We start from the raw sequence: 5,085 nt of genomic DNA, 5'->3' as shown, positions 1-5,085 counted from the left end.
TGCATTCTGTCTTCCTAGGGTCACAGGTCTGAGACTTTCCTGGTCTTGTTCTCCCAGGGACATGGTTCCAACCTTTTGCCTCAAATTCTCGAGGCTCTCTCCCCCAGCTACCTGACCCACTTAGGTCCTTCTCAATCCTTCCCTCTGATTGGTTTGTACCATCTTCCCATACCTCTAAGTGCAACTACTAGTTGTCATGACCGCCACAACCAGACCCTAAAGGTTGCCTCCTAAAACCTTTCCTTAGGGGATTTTTGACTAAATCTATCCCCAATTAACTTTTCCCCAGGTTACCTCATCACAAGTACCACCTTGCCTTTACATACACACAGTCACCCAGAGCCCTTATGTACATATTGATGTATGTATCCTATTAAATCCCCTCTCAGGGTTGCACCAGAAGACTTTCCAGTAGTCTACCAGTCTCGGCTATGGGAGGGAGAGTCAAGCAGAGGCATTTCCATTCCATTCCTAGCTTGGCCAGTGGCTAGCGAGTGGAAGGCAATCTGCTACAAGTCAAAACTCACCCATGCTGGGCAGCAGCGGCATGGGAGAGAGTCGAGGGTGGAGACTCAAGTTGACTGCGCGGAAGGAGGCAATGAAAAACCACTTCCATATTTTTACCAAGAAATCTCTATGGATACACTACTAGAACAATTGCAGATGGAGAGCGGGACGTTCTGGGAGAGATGTGTCCCTGGTGTCTCTATGGGTCGGAAATGACCCAACAGCATAAGACAAGACAAGACCCTTTTAAATCACATACCTGCATTTCCTTCTCTCTTTTCCACCTATCTGTAAATAATATTGTCTGTGTATCCTAATTAAATAGCTGTTCCTTGAGGGCAAGGATTCCATCTTTTTCCACCATTAGACTCTCACTCAGTATGTGTAGGTATTCTTCATCTTCAAAGAAGATAGCTCAGTTGGTCTATGAATGCATGTATGGCTTAAAATGTTAATGTGAGATCAATCAATCAGTTGTATTTATTGAGCTCTGTGTGCAGAGCACTGTACTAAGCACTTGGGAGAGTGCAATGCAACAGAAGTAGCTGAATCGTTCCACAATTTCTGCCTCATTGGGTACACAATAAAGTTGTCCCTTTTTGTGTAGTTGCATTCAATGTTTGTAGTGCCTGGCACTGTTCTCTCATCGGCCTCCTTGTCTTTCTCTCAATAGGTGCACAATTTGGGCTCCCTCCACCACTGATGAGAAAATAATAATGATAATTGTAGTATTTGTTATGTGTTTACTATGTGTCAGGCACTGCTGTGGTGGATACAAGCAAATCAGATTGGATCCAGTTCCTGTCCCACGTGGAGTTCATAATCTTCATTCCCATTTGCAGGTGAGGTAACTGAGGCATAAAGAAGTGAAGTGACTTGCCCTAGTTATTAATAATAATAACAATAATAATGATACTGATGGCATATTTAAGCACTTATGTGTCAAGCACTGTTTTAAGCACTGGGATAGACAGAAGCTAATCAGGTTGGATACAGTCCCTGCCCCACCTAGGGCTCACAGTCTTAATCCCCATTTTACAGATGAGGAAACTGAGACATAGAGAAAGTTAAGTGACTTGCCCAAGGTAACACAGCAGACAAGTGGTAGAGCTAGGATTAGAACTGAGGTCTTAGTGACTTCCAGGCCAGTGCTCTATCCACTAGGCCACACTGCTTCTTGAGCACCATGGTTGCCACTGTCTTCCTTTCCACCATCGTGGATCCTTCCCAGCATAGTTCACGTTTGCCAACAAGTGATTAGAACTTCTCCCATGCACTCTCAGACCTTTTCATCACTGCTGAAAAGAGCACCGTGGCTCCTGCCGCCTTTCTTCCCACCAATGAGGGTCCCCGCTTCTGGCATGTTCCAGGCCAGCCGGGGATAAAGACTGCCCCCACGTGCTCTCGGACTCCTCCACTGCCACTGAGAAAACCACCGCCTTCCCTCCCACCAACAAGGATTCCTTTCCCTTATATGCTCTCCGCTTCCGCATGTTCTCAGATTCCTCCATCCCCTCGGAGACTTTGAGCTGATTCTGTGCATTTGTTTGGGTTGTGTTTTAAAGTTTCATCACTATTGATGTGTCTGTCTCCAATTCCTAGTTTGTGAGCCCCAGAGAAGGAGGAAATGTATCCAATTCCCACCTGTGTATTCTCTCCCAGTCCACTCTCAGGATCACACTGGGAGAGTTTCCAGTACTCTACCAGTCTCAATTACGGAAGGGAGAGCCAAGCGGAGGCATACTCATTCCATTCCTAGCTTGGCCAGTGGCTAGCGAGTGGACGGCAATCTGCTACAAGTCAAAATTCACCTGTGCTGGGCAGCAGCAGCATGGGAGAGAGTTAAGGGAGGAGACTCAAGTTTACTACATGGAAGGAGGCAATGGTAAACCTCTTCTGGGTTTTTATGAAGAGAACTCTATGGATACACTACCAGAATGACTGCAGCTGGAGGAGGGATGTTTTGGGAGAGATGTGTCCATGGAGTGGCTATGGCTTGGAGATGACTTGACAGCATAAGACACACATTCAATAATGTTCACGTTTCCCCACTCCTCAAGAAACTCCAGTGGTTGTCCATCCAACAGACAAAAACTCCATATCATTGGCTTTAAACCACTTCATCACCTAGTCCCCTCCTACCTCACCTCGCTACTTTCCTACTACAACCCAGCCCACACACTTTGTTCCTCTAAAACTAACCTTCTCACTATACCTTGATCTCTTCTATCTCTCTGCCAACCTCTCGCCCACATCCTATCTCTGGTCTGGAATGTCCTCCCTCCTCAGATCAGGCAGCTAATTGCTCTCCTCCACTTCAGAGCTTTCCTGAAGGCACACCTCCTCCAAAAAGTCTACCCTGGCTAAGCCCTTCTCTCCTCTTTGCCCACTCCCTTCTGCATCTCCCTGACTTGCTCCCTTCATTCATCCTCCCTTCCATCCCCACAGAACATTTGTATTTATCTGTAATTTGTTTATTTAGTTAGTTATTTAATGTATGCATGTTTATATGTATATCAATGTCTGTCTCCCCTTCTAGACTGTGAGCTGGTTGTGGTCAGGGAATTTGTCTTTTTGTTGTTATACTATACTCTCCCAAGTGCTTAATAAAGTGCTTTGCTCACGGTAAGTCCTCAGTAGAATGAATAAATGAAGACAAGATTCTCTCCCAGGGCTTGGAACAGTGTTCTGCTTACAGTAAGCACGTAATAAATACTTCTACCACTACTGCAATAAATGCTGCTGATGGGTTGATTGATTAGACATGGTAGAGTTGCAGGAGATAAGAGGGATGGATAAAATGGGCTTAGTGAATGACCATTAGACATGAAGTGAATCTCTATGAGCTGAGACTTCAAGAAGATGATGATACCTTGAGGTCAGGGATCATGTCAAACAAAATGTCTCCTACTCCTCCAAGTGCTTAGCTCTGCACACAAAAAAAGTTCAATGAATACCATTAATTGATTGATCGATACTAAGAGATAGAATTGAAAACGGGTTTAGGCACTACAGGTAAGAAACATCAATAGAACAATGCTTAACTTTGGTGAGTTAAGCTTTTCGGTAATGGTTTCAAGATGGTTGGAATTTCACCATTCATAGCATCTTATTTGACCTCAAAGAACAGCCATAACTATGTTTTATAGGTGACATCATGTCACATATATTATGCAGATAATTTCCTCTTCTACAATGACAACGTGCCTCCCTATAGAGTTCCACTTTACAATGTTTTTCACAACAATTTAGGTCTGCTTCATGACAATAAAAAATCAAAAGATAAACCAAGTGTAAATAAACATATATGTTTTTACTATCCATGGTAAATTAATATAAATTAAAAACATGAGGAGAGAGAGACATGTTTAGCTTCATCTGCATTTTTGCATCCTTTAATCCAAGTAGAATTTAGGCAACATTAGACTTCTTATCCATGTAATCTGTCTCATTGGGTTGATTTTGCAACTTTAAGGAAGTGTCTACATTTATCCAAATAATATAAGGTGCAAGAAAATAAAACTAAGATAATTACATCTCAGTTTTAAAGCTTCATCTAAATTGTTTACATTTTTGAAATCAAAGAAGTGGTGTATTGCAGCTTTATGTTTACTCAAAATAAAGATTTGGGAAATCAGGCTTTTTTATAACTGGTCTATTGTTAAAATATTCTTTTGTACATCATTTTGTGATTAAAATATAACATCCCTTTCAATTAACTGCAACTCAAAATGCTCTTCAAAAACTCTAATTATATCTTAAATTATCATTCAGAACACCTGCTCTGTGGATTCCACTAATTTAAGCCTTGAATATTTTGACATAAAGAACTATAATCATCAAGAATGACATGGGTTTTTTAAAGCATTTTTGTGCCCCATCTTTCTAGATAACTACAGTCTGATTTCTATTTCATTTTGCTTTACTAATTCCAGTTACTTCACATTACAATTCATTTTCTGCTCAAAAACAAGGGGTCTTCTAATTTAAGAAAAGGTGGTTGGAGTTTTCAGTTACCCTAAAGACAAGGAGTGAGACAAATTTTCTATGCTTGAACTTCTAAGATTCATACAAATATAAAAATGCCTCATTATAACAGGAAAAATATTTGATTTTTTTAACAGTTATGTTTGGAATCAATTCAGTCTTCTGTTGGCATTTTTATTGTTGATCATTTTAGATTTCATAATTTTTGCAAATTTTTCTTGCAAAAGGAAGAAGACTGAAAAATTGAAATATCATCAACCAATGACATTTACAGAGCACTGACTGTGTGCAGAGCACTGTACTCATTATTTCGAGAGAACGGTATATCAACCAATAGTTTTATTGAGTGACTATCATTGGATCAATCAATCATACCTATTGAGTACAACTATATGCAGAGGACTGTCCTAAGTGTTTGGGAGAGTACAACATAACAGAGTTGGTAGATATGTTCCCTGCCCACAATGAGCTTACAGTCTAGAGGTGGAGACAAACAATATAAATAAATAAATTATGGAGATTTACTTGTGGGGCTGAGGGAGGGGTGAATAAAGGGGGCAAATCCATGTGCCAGGGTGACACAGAAGGGAG

The 5,085-nt window shown here is 41.1% G+C and overlaps 1 non-coding gene across 1 annotated transcript; it reads left to right on the top strand.

Moving 5' to 3' along the window:
* The first annotated feature begins 379 nt into the window (after positions 1–379).
* On the top strand, positions 380–517 carry LOC114809701. The gene has a single exon (XR_003757478.1). It is a non-coding gene; the product is annotated as a small nucleolar RNA SNORA7 (small nucleolar RNA).
* Positions 518–5,085: the final 4,568 nt, after the last annotated feature.

The sequence above is a fragment of the Ornithorhynchus anatinus genome, chromosome 2 (assembly GCF_004115215.2).
Source record: "Ornithorhynchus anatinus isolate Pmale09 chromosome 2, mOrnAna1.pri.v4, whole genome shotgun sequence".
NCBI classification, from domain to species: domain Eukaryota; kingdom Metazoa; phylum Chordata; class Mammalia; order Monotremata; family Ornithorhynchidae; genus Ornithorhynchus; species Ornithorhynchus anatinus.
Note: the sequence above shows the minus strand (reverse complement) of the source record. Positions and strands in the feature narration are given on the sequence as shown.